The following is a 21505-nucleotide window of genomic DNA, read 5'->3' on the forward strand; positions in this document are numbered from 1 at the left end:
CAACTCCAGATGCTTTGACTGAGAAGGTTCCTTGAGGGAGATAGGACATTCTCTACTGTACTCTTCCATTGTGAGACTGTCAAATAAAAAGGAACAAGAGACTGGGATTTGTAGGACATTTGTTCCAAAGTGGCTGCTATTGTCTTGAAATTTGAGAATTGCCTGGAGCTGTGTGGTGAATGTGCTAATAGGCATGTTACATACTTACACTTTCCCTCCCCAAACATCTTTGTCTTATTATGTCCTAACAAGAAAATTTAGTGACTAGTCTTGCTGGCACAGCTATGCTAGCATAATGATAATAGACTGGGTCTTAAGCACTTGGCTATTAGCCACCATTTCATTCTGCATATCTTCTGACATCAAAGGCATTAATAAAGTACAAAAGGAAGATAAGGAATGACAAGGAAATGGGACATCCTCTTTGCTCTTACTATGAGCAGCTTCACAGGGTTCCTCTGCATGTGGTTAGACACAAAGTGAGATCCAGTGTCAGTGAATCCCATAACTATAGGCTGTGCAGATTTACTTAAAGTATTCACTTATTGTTGTATTAACCGCCTTTTTACTTAAAAAGGCACTCCAGTGATGGAAAAAGCCTTCCAAGTAAGACAGTGAAACAATGTTGAACTTTTTATCCTGTTAAAAATACTAGTTTCGCTCTTGATTTGAACTTCAACACCAGGGCAGCATCCTAGACCTCTTCTGAATTACTCATACAAAAGACTGCAGGTTATTTCTGCAAGAATTCTGTTCAGAGCCTTTCTTGAGAATGGAGGGTTCAGGTGAGAGTGGTTTCAAGTTGGTTACCAGTCATTTCAGTATGTCTGTAATGTTGTATCATGTGGAGAGAGATACCCAGCTAAGTTTCAAGAAAAAGCAAAAACTTGGCCTCCTGAGTGTGTGTCAGCGTACACACTCAGTAGAGAATAGTATACAAATGCCTGGGGTAAAATTGGACTTTGCTTTTCCTTTTGACATGTTTCCAAACACAGTAGCATTGTCAGGGAATATTGCATTGGTATAGTATGACTAATCCATTAGGGACCCAGTGAAAGAGGATCTTTGGAAAAGGGGATGAGCAATTTAATGCAGGTCCCCACTTCTGACTCAGTTCTTGCCTGGGGGTCACTGATTCTCTTGGTCTGCTGCATAGACCTGCAAATGTCAGGTCTATCTGGAATAAGTTCCACACACTGCGTTGTTGGGTCTGTCCACTACTAACATTTTGGTAATGTCCAGTTGGGCTGCTTCATTAGTATGAGTGAGTATGAGTGCTTTTATGTGCCTCTGGGCTGCAGGGCCAAGGGAGAATGAGTGGCTAGATTCCAGCGATGGGAAATGATTATTCAAGAGAGGATAGATGCTGCCAGTCAAGACATGATGGTGCACCCTTTTCTAAAGAAGCCAACTCTCCATTCAGTTGGGCTGGACAACTGGTGCCTTTCTCCAACCTTCCCTTTTGGGGAAAGGTTGTCAAGCAGATTGTAGTAGCTTACTTTCAGAGGATCCTAGATTAAGCATATTATTTGGATCTCTTTCAGTTTACACACTATACAGGCATGGTACAAAAACAGAATTCATTGTTCTGGTGGATGACTTTCATCTGGATCTAGAGGGTAAGAGTGTGTCCCTATTAATCCTTTTAGGCATCTTAGTGGTTTTTGACACCATCAACCATGATAGCTTAGTAGACTACCAGTGGAGTTGAGAATTGGAGGCATTGTTTTGCAATGGTTCTTTTACTACCCTAGTGGGCAATTCTAGTCAGTAGTATTGCAGAAGGTTTCTCCAGTATGATGTGTCACAGGGCTCAGCTCTCTCTCCCCATAGCTTTTTAAGATCTATATGAAACAGTGGCAGTATGGGAGAGATGCTGGTTTTGACCTGTAAAACTACATATGGCTTGGCTCCAGGGCACCAGGGATCATTTCCCCCAGGTGGAATATGCCTGGCTGATGTGTATGTGAAGGGGATGCCCAGAATCCCATCCCAGTGAGGAATGTGGATCTGAAAGCAACCCTTCTCTCTGCTTATTGAAGGATTAGTTGTTTCACACATATGCATGGCAAAGGACTGAATACTAATTTAAAAGTAAGATTGATTTGGTTGTTTATGATGAATGTTTGACAGAATTAGTTAAGGATATAGAATAAAGTTAATGAAGGATTCGGAATGTGGGACATGTTAATTGACTTCTTTGATCAAGGAAAAGACAATATCTACATTTATTGCTGACTGGAAATCCCTTACAGAACTCTTTGCATGAAACAGAAAAAAAAATGAACTTATGATTTATGGTTTTGATGATTAAACAGAATAGATTATAGAAAGAAGAGAGGTATGTTGTAACCTTAGAGTAAGAGGCAAAGTTATAATTGTACTTATAACTGCTGTAAAAAAAAATAGGAAGCTACTTCTTCCTTTCTGTTTTTTCTTTACTTTTTTCCTTTCTTGTACTTCTCTTTGATTTCTTTCTTTTCTTTTTCTTACTTTCTCACTATATTAGTTTGTGTAGTTTTTATATTCTTTTAAAAATTTCTAATAAAATTATACATATATGTATATGTATTTGTATGTGTGTGTGTGTGTGTGTGTGTGGGACATGTTTATTAGTGTCAAGAATGAATCCTTGGTATTCAGAACAAATCCTTGTCAACAGAACAAATGGGAAGTAGACATCAGGAAAAAAGATGTGGAAGTTTTTTTGGGAAAAAGTGAAAAGAATTATGTTACGAAGTGCCACTAGAAGCATGTAGAGTTATACAAATGGAAACTATGAAAAAGGAGGCTAGGTGGAATGATGAAATAAAAAGCTCTGGATGAGAAAATACATAATAATCTCAACAAGTATTGTTGTAATAAAATAAGGATGAGAGAAAGATATTATATTATATTATATTATATTATATTATATTATATTATATTATATTATATTTATAATATATAATATTACATATATTGAGAAAGAGTTATAAAAAGCATTCGAGAACGAGGAACAATTAAGAATAAAAGATGCAGAAATATGTAGATCTCTTTGGTGGAAATGAACAATAGTTTTGGATATGGGTGAAACAGGCTAAACAAGGAGTATCTAGCAGAGTGGATGGAATTAAAAATAAACGATAAAATGATGTGAGATGAAACTTATGTGTGGGAATACTGGAAGGATATTGCTGAGATTTGTATGATAATGATAGTTATATGTTGAAGAGTGGAACTGAAACAAATGCTATAAATGTTAGTGTCTAAAAAATGGACAAGGAAGCAATAGGAGTGGTATATGGTCAAAGTAAAGCATGTGTGAGGATAAATTACATGCTTAATGTATAATTCAACACTTAGAAAAACAAGATAAGGATGTGTGATGTCCCTTTGGCTGTTTAATGTTTTGATGGATAAATATATAAGGAATGTTTATGGTGATGTTAGAGCCATGTTGATTAGGATGTGAATGTATGTCTATTTTTATATGCAGCTAGTACCTTGTTGCTGGCTGAGAATCTTAATGGTATGCAGTGAATGTTAGATTGCATGATGGATCAAGGAGTATGGATCTGATATTAATATATCAAAATTCAAGGGAGTTGTGTTTGATAGGGAAAATGGGGTAAATGATTCCAAATCATACATAAACGATGAAATGCTGGAACAAGTAAACGCCTTCTTATATCTGGTAGAATCTTCACTAAACATAATAAAATCCTTTAAGAAGTGCAAATGCTAATTGAAAAGTATAGAGAGGCATTTGTCCTGTTGTGAAGAATAAACATTTGTCAAAAGAAGCAAAAATGGCTGTAAATAACAGCATGTTCCAGTCCAATTTGTTATATTGAAGTAAGAGTGGAATATGTCAGCAGAAGCATAAAAATCAGTTGAGTGCGCTGGGAATGGTATACTTGAGTATGCAGTTAAACAAGAGGAGGCAGGGTCAAAAATGTATGAGTGCTGAATGCATATGCATTAAACACAAAAGCAACTAACCAGTATGAAAGAAATACATCGAGGTAATTTGGTCTTATAGAGAGAATGAATGAGGATCAAACAGCAAAACAGTTAGAGAAAGGAAGAGTGAATAGGTGGAGAAAAAGGAGAAAATCAAGGAAGTCATGGTTGGATGATGGTGATGAAAGCTTCAAAAAGAAAGAGGGGAGAAGTTTCAAGAACAAAAGGCAATGTATGAATCAGCGTATGGCTATAAATAAAAGGGTATGGATGTAAAGCAAAAGGTATACAGGGATAGAAAGGTATGGAGACATATGGTTTCAGCATTTGATATATTTAAGTTACAGCCACTTCTTGTTTAGCAACTGTTCACAAATAACAATATTTGAGAGTAATGAAAAATTAATTTTCCAATCAATGCATGCACTTTTTGTGATCCTGACAACAACGCACACCGGAGTGACAGTAATGTGACATTGCTGCATAAGACAACTTTATCTAAATGAGATATCAGCAACCAGTGACCTTCGCAGTCTCTCTCTCTCTCTCTCTCTCTCTCTCTCTGTCATGTGTTTGCTTAGTGACCATTTCGTTTCTGATTTAAGGAATGGAATGTGGTCACTAAATGAGGAGAGGATGCACTTTTTTTCCTCTTTTCTTTTCCTTTTCTTTTTATGCATGTTGGCTTACTATGTTCTGTTCTGAGTATGAATCGATCAGGAGGAGGTAGAATAATATTCTTTATTTACAATTCACAATTATTTTCACAAGTTAGAACTTAGTTCAAATGGCAACAGCAATAGTCATCTCTTAATCCCATCCCTGCAAGGAGGTAGAAAGATCTGGGCTGTAGAGTTCTGGAACCTCGTTGAGTAAAGTTCTGGTGTAGCACACGGCAAGGCGACAAGGTGAGGCTTGGCTGTGGAACGTGGCAAGGCAACAAGGCAAGACTCAGCAATGGAACGTGGCAAGGCAATGAGGCAAGACTCAGCTGTGGATCACGGCAAGGTGGCAAGGCTAGACTCAGCTGTGGATTGCGACAAGGTTAGGCTAGACTTGGCTGAAGAACGCAACTAAGCAGCAGAACAAGACTTGGCTGAAGAGCACAGCAAGGCGGCAGGGCAAGACTTGACTGGGGAGCACAGCAAAGCGGCAGGACAAAGTTGGGCTGGAGAATGCAGTGAAGCAGAAGGACAAAGCTTGGCTGGAGAACGCAGCAAAACGGCAAGGCAAGGCTTGGCTGGAGAACACAGCGAAGCAGCAGGATGAAGCTTGGCTGGAGAACACAGCAAAGCGGTGCTAAGCACGTGGTCCAGGTGCGGAAGGCAGGACTCAGTTGCAGCCTCTGAGTCTTTGTAGGTGCGGACCGGCTTGGAGTTCATGGACTTGGCAGTTGAAGATGCAGGATCAAGCTGGAGATTGACGAATGCAGGCTTCAATGGAGGCTTTAGCGAACTGTTGCCTCCGGCAACCTGTTCCTGGTGCTGGCATCCTTTTATTCTGTTACCTTCCCGCTGTTTCTCATCCATGACCAATTGGGCTTCTTTCTGCTTGGCGCACTTCTCAGCTCACCTTTCTCGTGCACTCATAGGCAGTAGCAAATCCACCTCCTGCCTCTCATCAATCCGAAACTCCAAACTTTCCCACCTTGCTGAATCATGCTCTATTTCAAATTTCCCACCTTTGTCCTTATTACCAACGTTCAACTCTAACTCCCCCTCCTCCAACTCCAATCAGACTCCATTCTGACATACTATTTCTCAACCCCTTTCCATCCTTTGCATAATAGTGCTTACTCTGAAAAGGAATAGTGTGATGTATAAATATGTATGTATTAGCAAAAGCTAATATTAATCAGAAACTTATATCTCTAAGAACCAGTAAGTTTTTGATAGATAGACAGACAGACAGGTAGAAGATAGGTAGGTAGGTAGATAGATAGATCCATCTATCCTTAGGCATGTGAAAAATGAAGAATTGATATAAAATATGTTTGCTTCTTAAACATGAGAAATGGCATTTTAGAGTCAGTAAGCTAATCTTGCAATGGACTTTTCTGAAAAGGCTCTTTTTAGGGAACTAAATAAACATCTGGGAGTTATTATCTTTGTAACAATGGTAAGACAAAACAGAAATAAAAACTTTTAAAACAGACAGATCTTGCCCCGATTTTTCCCTCTTTAATGACTTCTCTGGAAACAGTAATGTATATGTCATATCCATACAAATTCTAAAGCTTTTGTACAGCCGAATCTTTTAAGATACTTGGGATTGTCTGTGTCCTCATGTCCCAAGCACAAATTCATTTTGATCAATTTCCAACAGACATGTCTGTTCAGAAGTAAGTCTTAAAAGTTTAAGACTGGGTCTTCCAAGTAGGCACACACAGAACTGCAGTCCTTTTAATTACAACCATCAGATCTAGGCTGCAAAAATATGAACCACCCCTGGACAGTAGCAAAGGATTCCTGCTTAAATCTTTTTATTCTTCCTCTCACGATCATCCAGAATTTCACAACCCAGATGTGGTACACCTATTTTATTTTTTGGTTTTTTTGTAGACATACACAAGGTGGCTGTTTGCTTTGGACTCTCAATTTTGTTTTTGGTTTGTTTTTTCTAACTTCTGCTTCCTGTTTTACTAATTAAACATGTATTATAATTTATACCAGAGACAAATTTTAATTAAAACCTGATGGCATTTAGGAAAGCCCCTGGTATTCTGGAAAGGCTTTGGGATTGATAGTATGATGGTATCCCTCCTTGCAGCTGGTGATTGGAATTAACTGTGCTTAGGTTTTTTTGTTCCTTGATGTGATGACAAACAGGAAGATAGTATGGCCATTACTAATTAGTGGATTTTTGTTACAATTTCTTATGCTCCTGGTTCTATTTTAAGGTTTGCATGATTTGCATACTATTTAGAGCCTTTTTAGGATTGAGCAGTATATAAACTGCAGAGAGAGAGAGATTAAATGTGGAATTCCTACCTTTTCTGTGCTGCAACAGACTTTGGTGAAATATCTTTTGTACCCAGCAGGAGTTGACATAACTCAAGTCTGCACAGTATCTTTGTTTGTATACTTGCAGATCTGGTTTTATTTTATTTATTTATTTATTTCTCATTATAACCTGAAACATCCTTTCCCCTCCCTCTTATTTTGGCTTTGTTCTGTTTTGTTTTACAGCCCATTTACAGATTTTGTTAGGGTACATGGCCATTTTCCAAAAAAGACTTCTCAATTCAAAGGCTCTGACATAAGAGCAGCTCTACAATACTGCAGTCCTCATCAATTGAGTTTGGAATAGGTTTTTCTTTTTTCACAAAAGATGCATGTTACGTTTGTCTTTCCCACATTGTTCAAAAGACAGAATAGGAAAGATTATAAGAAAAATGAATGGTACAACTGGTACGTGTGTGAGAGATAAATCTTTATATTACATGAGATGGGGAAAGGGTGTGATTTGGCAAACAATTCCTGTGGCACCAGGATTTGAAATGAAATACTGTATTCATTGTCTGTAATTATTCTGCTATACAGCACTGCTGCTTTGATTAGATCTACGTTATTCTAGTGGCTACATATTTGTACAAACTTAAATTCAAACTTGTGCATAATGTAACCCACATTTACTTGTTCCTTAGTAGTAGAGTCAATGAAAATGCTTTTCGATGAGTGCTACTAAAATCCAAGAGGGCTAGATAAAGAGTTTAATCAAAATTTAGTGTAACATATAATTAGATCACCCAGACCACAAAGCATCATGCTGCATCTTGTTGCATGAGTTTTGTTACATTCTAAATTAAATAGTAGAGAAAAGAGACAAAACCCATTGCCTCACTTGAACAGCTGTGAGTAGTTATGTGAAGCATAGATTTCATGATTCAGCAGTATTTTTCAAGTCATTCTCACGAAGAGTAATGAAACAAGGGAAGGCTATGCTAGTTTTCTTACTCAGTATTCCAAGAGCTTAAGATGGGATACACGGGAATACATGTAGGCACAGTAAATTCTGGGGCTTAGTGTTGGAACTGGATTGGAAGAAGACAGAGCTCAGCTTCAGTTTCTTTTCTGCCATGAAGCTCATTAGATTATTGTAGATCACCCGCTATTTCCTAACCTACCCTATGTCACAGGTTTATCATGGGGATAAAATGGAAAATATAACACCTAATCCTGAGAGATCCGAACTTGAACTAAGGAGAAATTTCCTGACTGTGAGAACTATTAAGCAATGGAATAGCCTGCCTCCTGAAGTTGTGGTGCTCCAACCCTGGAGGTTTTCAATAAAAGACTGGACAGCCATTTGTCGAGAATGGTATGAGGATTCCTGCACTGGGCAGGGGTTGGAAGAAAGTGGAAAACTGGGCTGGACTAGAAGACCTCCAAGGTCCCTTACAACCGTATGATTCTATGAGTCCTTGGAGAAGAAAAGGGGCAAACATCCATGTTTCCCTTCCACCTACTAGCCTTTGTGCTCCCCTATACCCATCTAATGCTCCTACCCCTTCTTTTAGATTCTTTTAGACTCTTGTTTTTATATGCATTTCGTTTTAATACATGCATTTTTATATCTTCTAGCTTTTCATAGCTTTTTTAGACTCTGTTGTATCTTCTATGCTTTTTAATTGACTGAACCCCATCCGCCTTATGCTGGTCTATGACTGTAATGAAGATGTGGTTTGATCCATGTTTCTTTTCCAATCAGTAACTCTATTAGGCTGAGAGAAGGGAGTTCCTCAAGATCACCTAATACAGAATTTCATTGCTGAAAGGGAATTCCCACTACATATTCTGGAAAACAAAGCAAAATCTGGTAGAGCTACATTGCTCCCTTACTTTTAATTATCTTACATGATACTGATGTAAAGAGATCGGTAAATCAGCTTCTATAGATGTAATTTATGTCACTGACAATGAGATGTTGGAAATAATGATATACTAATACCGTGATAGAAGAATAGGACAGCAGAAGGGCCATATATCTGAGTTGTTATGTTATTGTTCTTATTGCCTGTTTGAAGAGCTATTATCAACTTCTGAAAAGTTTGTCGCGTACTGTATGTACTATGCAGAACGAATACCAAAACTCCATCACATTCAAACTGCTTTCTGGGAAGATTTGGGCATTTCACAGTATGGGATTCTTTAATAAAAAGACCAGTAATGGGCAACACAGAATATGAACTCTTTTCATTATTTTTTCCAGCTTTTAAATTGGTAATTTTGCCAATTATAGGTGCCCTCTTAAGCCAACCATATTCCAAGCCCAAAACTACATGTGGTCATCCTTAATCCAGTCCTTAAACTATTTTAACCCAGTCTGTATTTGTTCTATAGGAAAACATTCAAAGATGCCATTTTTGGAAGTGCTGCAGACCAGTAAGAACTATACATACTATGTTGGCATTGCAAAAAGTATACAGTCTTACAGAACAGGATTGTAACGAATGCAATAAACTAGATATTTTAAAAAATTGAACTTTGTTCCAGGCACAACTATTAGGAATATTGAAATTTGCATATGCCAAATATAAACTCTTGTTTCAAAACAAACAAACAAAAAACAAATGCATGGCCAAGAGTAGAGGTGTCTGAGAATATTGGAAGCTTCTTAACGTATTCAAAATTCCCCAACTTCTGGCAAAATTAGACTACAGTTGCAATTTTGAGTTTCTTCCCTGTGATATCCTTTCAGTTTTCAAAAAGTGCTAACGTATTTTTTGTTTGTCTTCTCTTCTCAAGGCTAAATATATGCATTAGCCTCTTTTCCTTTTTTTTCCCCTCTCTTTCAGTCCCTGATTAGCCTCACTGAGTTCTTCTGAGATCACTCCAGTTTAAGACCATTGCTCAGGATGCAGGTTTTAGGGAGAGGGGGATGGAATCTGACCAGTGGATACTTTCACTGAATACTTTCATTGATGCAACCTAAAAATTGCCTGCCTGCCTGCCTGCCACTCTTGCAAAGCCAAATGCCAGACACCCTATACTTGTGCAACGAATTTTCTTCTTTTATGGAAAACTTCACATTTGTTTCCATTAAATTTAATTCCATTCTTTTCACCTGATTTTTCAGATCTATCAAGATAATTTTGAATTTCATTTTTGTTTTTTACACTATTCGTCATTCTACCCAGTTTAGTGACATCTGCTAATCTGCTAAGCATTCCCTTCATTTCTTTATTCAAATCATTCATAAAAGAAATGAAAAATACCGGCTTGCTCCAATCCTTATGGTAACCTCTTGATATCTTCTTCCAGTCTGATGAGGAACTCTTGATGAGCCATTTTTTGGAATGATTTTCAAGAAATTCCATTTCTTTACGTTCAAGTTTTGTGTTTGATTACACTTCACATTAGTTACCTTCCAAATCAGGAACTCTGGTGTTGTGCAGTCATTTTTCCCCATGTTTTAGCGATTTTCACTTCATCTCCCTTCTAGCATTAAGGAAACAGAGGAAACTGTTAATATAATTCCCCCAGGAATGTGGAGACCATTGCCAGGCCAATGCTGACTTTGGCAGCAACAACTGTCAAAGGAACTATCTGATATTCGCCTTCGCATTATATATCAAAGGTTGAAGAGGAGAACTAGGGCAAGACAAGTTGAGTTAGGATTCGGGCAAGACAAGTGAAAGAAGTGGCCATATCTCACCCGTTCAGCTATTCGCTGCATTCTTTGGCCCTCCAAACAAAATGAATGCAGTTGGCTCAGTTTTAATTTCTCCTTTTCTTTTTTCAACTGCTTCAATATAATGAAACAGTGAATGTTATTGTTTTCCTTGCACATCATCTTCATCACTACCATTATCTTCTCTCTCTCCTTTTCTTTTAATATATATATACCTGCTGGAACAAATAAACAGTTGTATCTGCTGTCCACATACAATTCACAGGAAGCCTGACCTCCAACATGCGGCTTTCGCTAAACAGCACAATGAAATAAACATCTTGATATCCTATAAAATGACTACGCTTTATGAAACATCATTGTAATGGGAAACAAGATAAATGTTCCATTGGATAAAGGTAATCTATTGAACCTCATAATGTAATGAATGCCTATTCTAAAACACTCTCAGACTCATGAGCAAGAATTCAAAGATATCTGATTTATGAAAGGATAGTATGCAGGATCACAAAGCTGAGAATGATAAAAGCATGCCAAATGCAAACTAAAAACCCTCGGTGCAAATGAGATCCCTCCCCCTGTAGAATCTTCCCAAGTTCACAATCCCAGGTGCTCCTAACGGCTTCTGATGGTCTGCGGGAAAAGTCCTTGAAGAGAGCACATAACCCAAACACATTCCATTGAAATGAACATAGATACAGAGCTTGGTACAAGGTTTCACAGCAGCTCCCTCCCAAACAGAAATGCACGTCAGCGCCATGGCATGTGAAATGTTACGATGTACAGTGCACATTGAAACAGTGAACATGACACATAACTATGTAAAAACATTTACATATTTTATTAAATCTCATGGATTAAGAAAGCAAAACTTTTATACTAAAACATGCAGGGTTTTCAAACTGTTATAAACACATGATGTAAATAGTAATAGAAGTATTGATAATGCACAGTCTTTAGTAAACACAACTCACAAGAAGCACTACATGCATCCTTCATTTTGTTATCAATTGAAATATATATTTCTGACAAACCAATAAGCAGGATATTATTTTTCCACATGCATGTATTGATGTATTCATATAAATGCATACATTTCAATATATTCCATCAAACTACTTAACTTTTAAAACTTAAAGTAAGTATGATTACTTTAAGTAAGTTTAAAAAACATAAGTATGGCTTAAAATATCATTGGAAAATGACTTTCCTTGATTTAAAATATGCAATTTAAAACATAAATAATAATAATAATAATAGAGGTAGCAGGTATTACCTGGAAATTTTAGAGAACCAATACAGTACTATAATCCCTTTTAAAGTCAACTCCCCATATCAGTACTAATAGGTATTTCCCAGACACATCTAGTATTATTTATATGAATGCAATATAAATTCAGATAAATTAGTAATATTATAATGGAAGAAGCAGCAGCCATTTTTAGACAATATGACAAGTCAATAGAGTAAAGAATAATTTTCCTTTATTCCATTCCACAGTTATTATTATCTACTTTTTAAAATAAAGCTAGCAATAAAAGGTTAGAAGCCCTTTGGGTTTTTAAAAGGACTTGGTTACATGCTTGCTTGACATCATGCAGAGATTGTATCTCTTTCCACAAGATGTCTGGCTGTCTCCAACCTACCTGTGAATATAAAACCTCACTAGCAGATCTGGACTCTGGTCAAAGAAGGACCTACAGTTTTCTTCCCATGTTCTTGAACTGAAATCACATATGGCCAGGCTAAACCCCGACAGTCCAAGTGTTTTTTCCTATTTACACATGTAACTAAGAAACATCAGCTAAGGATATGTTATTACAAGTTTGGAAATGACCCCATTCTTGGCATGATCCCAAGGCAAATATTTTATTTCATTTAAAAAAGCAAAATGTGATATAGTTGGTAGTTGTAATTATGATTGGCAAGTAGATGAAGCAAAAGTGCTACTATTCAGTCTATGGCAGAAAAAAATCAGACATAAATTAATAAAATAATGGTTTGGTGATTCATAATTTCACCTGTGGAAGGGTAGGAAAATACACTCTTCTCAGGAGTTGATCAGGACAAGCAGATAAGGAGTGAAAAGGTTTTTGAAAGAGAAATGTTGTGGCTTTTATTTTGTCAGATAAGTATGTTAGCATCCATTTGCAGTGCCCCAAAATCACAGATGACAGAACATTTCCACACAGCTTGACTGCTAAGAAATGGGAAATTTCACAGTTTAATCAATAAGTAAATTGCTAGGATGTCCCCATGGAATTGCAGCCAATTTGGCTTCTATATGTAAGAACAGGCAATATCCTCAATTTCAGATAAAGAAGCATTCTGCTTATTAGTGACATCCATGAATGCAATAAAAAAGTCTGTCTTGAAGACTGTGCTCAACCTATTATTTTCTCTTGGGTACATCTTCACTGACAGTCTGTACTACCCACAAAAGCTACCCTGGCTTGCAGATGGCTTATGACAAAGGCAGTTATTCAAAAGTGACCACTTTCTTCTCTATCCAGTGGGCCTGGTGTGGCTCTGCCCTTACCTAGCACAGTAGGATCAGATTAATTTCTGGCACTCCTGTTCATAACAGTCTTCTTTTAAGCACTGTCAAAGTTTCAAGCACAAACTGCTTTATGTCAAAATTTATAACTCAGCTATAAAAATTCCCTGCTGGCTAAAATGTGCACTTCTTTCAAGTTTTAGAAGTTTGACTTTTCATGGAGTATATTTCATTGTAAAAAGTGAAGAGATAGAGATTTATGGTCACAACCCCCATGACTGCTGGAGAGTATTAAATGTCCAGCTCTATCTATGGAGAGATAAATGGAAATATAGAGCATCAGGTGGTAACAGTTATTATCCCAGAACCAAAATGTTCAGCAGCAGTTTAGTGATAAAGGAGATACAATACTAAATCATGCATACTAAATCAAAAGGAATTACAATGTCCTTAGACATAGATTTCTTCAGTCATACCAGTATTCCGTGCTGAAAGTATTAGTAGGAAGGTCTTCTGAGATAACTTTTCTATACAGGACAATTATAAAATGGACAAATTGAAGAGCAATGTGATCAGGGATTTGAACTACTATAGCAGCAGGAGGAACTGCCAGCATGTAGGATAATATTTCCTGTTCAGTAGTATGAACATCTTGGAAATAACCTGCCGTCCTATAGATTAATGTCAGAAAGAGTCATGAAGTATTATAACAAGATGATATGCAGGTACAACAGTTTAAATCTTTAAAAGCAAGAAGAGGAAACATTGGGGTATTCCAAGCATAGGAGTTGATAATTTATTCCTTAATATCACTACCATTCTAGAAATGAACGCTTGCCATTTTTTCCAATGGCAACGGTAAAACACAGTTCTTCAAAACAAGAGCAAGGGCTTTTTGTGTTTTGGTTTGGTTTTTTAACAAGACTATGTAATAATTGAAGGGACGCGGTGGCGCTGTGGGTTAAACCGCTGAGCTGTCGATCGGAAGGTCGGCGGTTCGAAACCGCGCGGCGGGGTGAGCTCCCGTTGCTAGTCCCAGCTCCTGCTCACCTAGCAGTTCGAAAACATGCAAATGTGAGTAGATCAATAGGTACCGCTTCGGCGAGAAGGTAACGGCGTTCCGAGTCGTCATGCTGGCCACATGACCCGGAAGTGTCTATGACAACGCCGGCTCCAAGGCTTAGAAACGGAGATGAGCACCGCCCCCTAGAGTCGGATTCGACTGGACTTTACGTCAAGGGAAACCTTTACCTTTACCTATGTAATAATTAAAGTAAAACATCATTTTCCAAACTGGTCTTCAATAAGAATGAGCTTATGTGTATGTGGCTATGTGTGGACAAGTGTGCATGTTTTGTCCCTGTGCAGAGAGGAAATGGAAACAGTGCAGCCCTTCGGTGTCTTTGCAAAATTTTAGTCTTCACTTCATACATGCATGCATGCAGATATACATACTCCATCACCAGAATGACAGGCATTTGGCTAGTACATTTGATAAAAAACATATTTCACATTTAAGTTATTGTAAACTGTGTGGTCTTATGATGCCTATTCATACTGTTACTCTCCTCTAACTTGTCTGTGGTCTAATTAATTATTTTACAGTCTGTAATTAATTTTCTTATAGTCACATCTTTGAAATTAATAATTCCAAGACTCCCGGTTAATTGTGTGAAATATTTTCACTGTAGTCACAAACCACTAGAATATGTCTTGGTTTTAATGTCAATAGTGCATACCCAACACAGATTAACTCCAATGGGCTGTTTAAGAAGGGTGTTGTTTTCATGAATAATGTGACAGTTCCTGCCTCCCTGCCCCACTTTCTTATTCTTCCAGTTAGCCTCCCCAGCTCTGAAATGAAATTTCCTTTCATCTTATGAGCAAATAAGAAATGAAGGCAGCAATTGGTATCATTTGGGGAGGCCAACACATCCTTCTTTCTGGAGAGGTGCAATGGGGCTATTGAGTTCTTTACTTGAAATGGTCTGATGCATTTCATTCAAGGGACTAAAACCATCAGTGAAAATATCACATATCTCAGGATACTAGAGATCTTCACATGCTTCCATTTATTGCACCATTGATTTCTATAGATTTTTTTTTAAATGAAGAAAAATAATTACATTGACATAAGATGGCATGTGAATAAGGGGAGGGGCCAAATGAAGATCTGCAATTTGAGGCTAACATCCACTACTACATTTGTCCTTCATGTTGCAGATGTACATGAATATGTCCAAGGACTGCTTCTATGACATTTGGAAACAAGATAGTTGTACCAGACCATGACAGAAGAGGGAAGTATCCAGAAAAGCTACAGAAATTTTATCTTTGGTCAAGTGAATTGAGTTTTGCAGCTTTTCTGAATATTATATTCCCCCTGCAATGCTTTCCAGAAAATTATTTTTAAAAATATTCTCAAGCAACAAGCCCATGAAATGTTAGACATGTCACCTTCTTTATTTCTCCCAGTATGACTCCCATGTCCTTAGAAACTGCAAGACCTTGTACCTTTCCCATCACTGCATGCTCTTACTCAAAAAGAAATAAACTATCTTTCTGACCATCATGCAGTTTTTAAAGATATGGGAACCTTGCTGCAGGGGGAAATTGCAGGAACACTATAAAATTCACACCCCCTTTTTGACTTGTTTCTTTTGATTTGTGAATAAATCTTGACTATATCTAACAACAGATCTTTCAGCTTTGCTGTGAATCTGCCTCCCACTTATTGAAAATTGAACTTGTATCTCTGGAAGGAGCAATGATCATGAAGGAAGCATATGTGCTACAGGTTTGTATGTGGGAATCAGAGAAAATATATTTATGGGAAGGAGCTATTTATGTGCATTTTGCTCATGTGGGGGAAGCTGAAACTCATACTCAAAGATAAAAGGGTGGGGAGGCACATGGCAAAACTGAAGCAGACCCACCAGAACACAAAATTTCTAAGCAACAATGAAAAAAAATGATTGGGGATGGAAAAGTTTTAAGGTCATGTGTAGGCCAAGGTAGAAGACCATCTCCCCTGTACTCATTGCATAGAAGATATTAGTTGACAAAAGCAGGATGTTCTGATAGAGCATGGCCTTCTTCAGGGAATGGCCTTCTTCAGAGAACAGGCATGTTCTGCAATTTTATTCTGTGCTTTTAGATTTATTTAATTCTGCATTTAATACACAAAAAGGAAGCTTCTAAGCATTTCTTTTCACAGCCATTAACCATAGCCCATGTAAGATTAGACAGGACTGAGCTCCAAAAAATCTGGGCAACCATTACATGGCAGCAACAAATTAAGGCTTTCTATATCTTTGGGCTACCATTTAGTAGTCATCTGGATTTTTGCCACCCAGATCAGGTAGCCTTAGATTAGAGAGGAAGGCTTCCAGCAGACTGAAGCTACAGCAAATCTGCTTTTAAAAAGCATGCTCTGCCCTGCTAGCCTTTTGCCCTTTCACTGTGTGCACATATATCAGTATGTTTCTGCATCTTGACATTGGCTTTTGGAGGGGGCTATTCAAAGATCTTTACATTTAATATGCTCCAGTCACCACACTGGGCTCTACTGCTGTTGCCTTTTCCTTTATGAATTGTGCCTTAGTGTGGTGGGTAAATTTAGCCATCAGGCTTTGTGGATTAGCAAGATGTGTGAACTCAGCCACTTATGGCTTATTCAACAAACAGTGGTTAGGTAAAGCATGGCTAATGGCAGTGGGTGATCAAGCAAAAGAGAGGCCATGCTAACAATCTGGTTCAAATGTGATATTCATACTCTTAGCATATGAAAGGAGTCACTTCTAATTATAAAAGTATTTGGAGGGGTGGGAGGGGGCTAGATATATACCTTGTTATATTCTGGGTGGTATCTTTCTGACTTAGGGAAAATTTGGCAGCTCAACCTTACATGTGGCTTAGATCAAGAAGAGCAGAGTCTCACTCCAGAAGAGTATATATTTAGCCATTCGGCCTGCCTTTGAAGTTTCTCTGGCTCAAAGAGACATTTTTAAAGCTTTTTAGATACTGGTAATCTCCTTACAACAGTATGTGGCAACATTTTCCTGGAATGTTGGCACTCCATTAATTACATGATTTATGCGACAGTACTAGGAGTACATTATATATACCATCTCTTTAGTAGCCTGATACAAGCTAAAAATCTTCCTTTCTTTTCCTTTCTCACCAGGAATGCTGTAACAGAAGACCATGCAAATGTAAATCCAGAAGAACTCCTACCCATGTGGAAGCCTAATTTTACATTGTAGATTTAGCAGACCAGCTGTTTTTTTTTAAAAAAAAAAAAATTATTTATTTATTTATTTTGTCAAATTTTATCACCGCCCATCTCCCCCCAATGGAGGGACTCTGGGTGGTTTACAATAAAAACAAAGTTAAAATTCAATACATAAATACAATAAATATAATAAAAATGTAATACAATCAAGATGGCAGAGTTCTCTATCAGTCCATGAGTATGATGGGCCCTTCTAAGGTCATTCTAGGGTGCTAGCCATCCCCAGGAGTGGCTATTCCCCTTCCTGTTCCAGGCCTGCTGGCAAAACCAGGTTTTTAGTTTTTTACTGAAGTCCAGGAGCAAGGGGGCCTGTCTCACCTCTGGGGAAGAATGTTCCTAAGGGCAGAAGCTACTGCAGAGAAGGCATGCTTCCGAGACCCCGCCAGATGGAATTCTTTTACAGATGGGTCATGCCTCTCTGCATGACCAGGGGGGACAGGTCAATGTGATGGAGATGAGACGGTCCCTCAGGTAACTTGGCCCCATGCCATGTAGGGCTTTAAAGGTAATAACCAACACCTTGAATTGGACCTGGAAGCAAACTGGAACCCAGTGCAACTCACGCAGCAAAAGTGTTACATGTGCACACCTTGGAGCACTCAAGATTGCCCATGCAGCCACATTCTGGACCAGTTGTAGCTTCCAGATATTCTTCAAGGGTAGCCCCATGTAGAGTGCATTACAGTAGTCTATATGTGAGATGACCAGGGCATGAGTGACCATTTGAAGGGCCTCTCAGTCCTTGAAAGGACATAACTGGTGCACAACACGAAGTTGAGAAAAGGCCCTCCTGGCCACGACTGCCACCTGCTCTTCGAGCAGGAGTCGTGAGTCCAAGAGAACCCCCAAGTTATGCACCAGATCTGTCTGGGGTAGTGCAGCTCCATCAAGAACTAAAGATGACAATTTCCCGGATCCTGAGGTACCATTAATCCACAGCCACTCCATCTTACCAGGGTTTAGCTGAAGCCTGTTGTTCCCCATCCAGGCCCCACAGCCTCCAGGCATGAGAAAGAGCAGCTACTGCATCTCTTACCTCACCTGGGATAGAGATATATAACTGTGTATCATCAGCATATTGATGATACCTCATCCCGTGGTGACGGATGATCTCGCCCAGAGGTTTCATGTGGATGTTAAAAAGGAGCGGAGAGAGTACCAAGCCCTGTGGCACCCCACAAAGAAGGGGCCATGGGCTGGATCTCTCACTACCTATCAACACCAATTGGGACTGCCCCTGGAGGAAGGAGGTGAACCAGCGCAAAACCACACCACCCATCCCCAGCTCCCTGAGCCGCCCCAAAAGGATACCATGGCCGATGGTATCGAAAGCCGCTGAGAGGTCAAGAAGAGCCAGGATGGATGCGCTGCCTCCATCCCATTCCTGGCAGAGGTCATCCATAACTGCGGCCCATGCCATTTCCTTCCCATAACTGGGTCTGAAACCTGACTGAAAGGGGTCTAGGTAATCCATTTCATCCAGGATCCTCTGGAGCTGCAACGCCACCACTTTCTCAACCACCTTCCCCAAAAAGGGAGGTGGGAGACTGCACAAAAATTGTCCAGTACACTAGGGTCCAGCAATCCTATAAAGATATCAACGATCAATATGTATATAAAGATACAGTTTAGCTACTTAACAGAACCCAGCAAACCAGAAGAAAACACTAGAACAGGCCTTGAATGTCTTATGACAATATTGGTGGTGAGTTTGGACTGCTAATATCTTAAGACATTGTTGGTTTGCAAGTTTGATTTAACATGATTGTGTAAATCCTAGTTACAGGCAATAACTTAAAAAGAATGATTTATTTGCAGTGGAAATCCATACATACCCAAATGTAACCTTTCAAATTTCTATTTATTTGCATGTCCAGAACAGATAGCAATGAGCATTAAATGGCTTAAGGCTGTTAAAATACTTTCTTCACAATCATGTCCCTGTTATTTCATATATATGAGGGAAATAATCATTGTCTTCAAGAGGTTTAAAACAGCCCTGGAAAATGCTCTATATCAAAAAATCACAAGGATCCCCTTTTTAAAATAGAACTCTAGATTAGAGTATTCTAACAGAAGGTGTAAATAAATATATTTACCCTCAAGGAAGAGGTCTTTGTTTTGAGCCCATACGTTTTTCAGGATTGCAGCCTTCTTTCGGCACTTACTTTGTGAATATTTTGGTATGCAATCTTCCAATGAAAGACTGAAACATTTTCTGCCCCTTTTAATCAGAAACAAATCAAAGACCCAAGGAAGGAAGCATCATCAGTACACATTACAAAGAGGTCCTTTTTGGTTTCTTGACTTTCAGCACTAGGCTTCCATGGTAAATCCAATTTAGCAGAAACCATTTTCCACAGGTTTCTTTAAAAAAGAAACCAGCACTGCTTCTTAAAACTGAAATCCTTCTTAAAACTGAAATCACAGTACAGGCAAAGACAGATTTGAAAACTTTATAGCAATTTATTCTGGCAAATCCAAGTAAAATTAGTAACTTCCGAAATTGTGTATTAATGAAATAATTTATGCATCGCTTTCATTCATTTGTTCTGAAGGGTTTATTTTATTTGTTGGGCTTTAGTTACTGATTGTGTCTGAAATGTAATTCTCCTATTAGGAATATTATTCAAATAAATGTTATTGAAAGAAATTCATTAGGAAGTTCTGAGTTATGTATTTTCATTTAAGATTTTATCCTTCTAAAGATTTTTAAAATAGAGAATCCTCTATTTTAAGATTGTCCAGTTCAAATCTCATAAGAAGATCCTCAAGAAGGGAGTTCAGGAGGCAACCAACTGGGATCCCGTTCAGCCTTCCCTGCTCTGGTGTGATGTATTATCTCTGGATTAAAATTATAATGATTTCTACATTTGCAGGTATACATATAATATAGCATATATACACTTATATCAATCTGTGCTAAATTTGTCTGTCTTCTCCACATAAAGTTAGGCAATGGACATTCAGATCCTCATGAATCTAGAAAACAAAAAGTTAGAAAATAGTCTACTTTTATGTCTAGTTTTGGCCAAAAAAATTGTAGTTCTAACTCAGGGTGGTTCTTACCAGTTGGACAGCCACCTGTCTTTCCCAATAGGAGAAAATGCATATTGGTAAACTGCTCTCCTTTATGAACAGTGAACTTCATCCCAAGATATTATCCTGGAAGAAATTCTCCTACCTGAGGAAAATGCTTTTTCTCTTCTACCCTTGGAGAAAAAGCTGCTCTTAAGTTTTTGCCTTCAAGAAAAAGCAGACCCTTTAGAGGTCATTTCCACTCTGCTCTGCCTTAGACCCCAGTTAGATTCAGAGAGAAGAAAACACAACTGCACTGTGAAAGTTCTGGAGAAGTATACATATGATTGGCTAATAAGAGTATATATGAGATTGATAAGAGATTGATGAGTATACAAGCCATTAAAAAAATAGATATACTGTAATTCTTTAGTTTGTAAAATTAGTACTAAATTTGGATCAAAATGTAATTTCTAACCCTCTTTATAATTATAAACTAGAATGTATTAGACCATAACAAGAGAAATATTAACTACCAACTGTCAAGCCAGTTATCCATTCAGAAGCTCTACATTGACTTTACAGGTTCCATTGACCTATTACTTGAATATTCCTCCTTCAAGAATTGTGGTTACTATTAGCAACTCTGAAAAAAAAAGTAAGAGTAGAATCCAAATCAAAATTTAAGGTCTACAAATCTCTTGGATGTATTTATCTAGATAGACTCTTTGACATTATATGAACCTTTGAAATACCTTCAAGATGTTTAAGCAGCCTGCAAAACCTCAAATAACTACCACATTTGCTTACCCATAATAATTATCACTTAATATGTGGTTTGGCTCTAGGTACTCCTTACAGAGATATATTGATTTATTTGACTGATACTCTTCTAATAAGAGTCAACCATAGGTGGAATAAATAAATACATCTGTATAAGACTTGGAAAATATACAAGATAATACAATTTGTTTTTTCTGGAAAGTGGTATATGGACTCCTTAAGTGATTCCTGAAGCCAAATGTAACATATGTTCAATGTTATCAAATATTTTGCCCAAACATGTGGTTCTTGAGCTTCAAAAGAAATCAAAGAAGAATGAACCTACATAAAGGATA

The sequence above is a fragment of the Candoia aspera genome, chromosome 4 (assembly GCF_035149785.1).
Source record: "Candoia aspera isolate rCanAsp1 chromosome 4, rCanAsp1.hap2, whole genome shotgun sequence".
NCBI lineage: Eukaryota > Metazoa > Chordata > Lepidosauria > Squamata > Boidae > Candoia > Candoia aspera.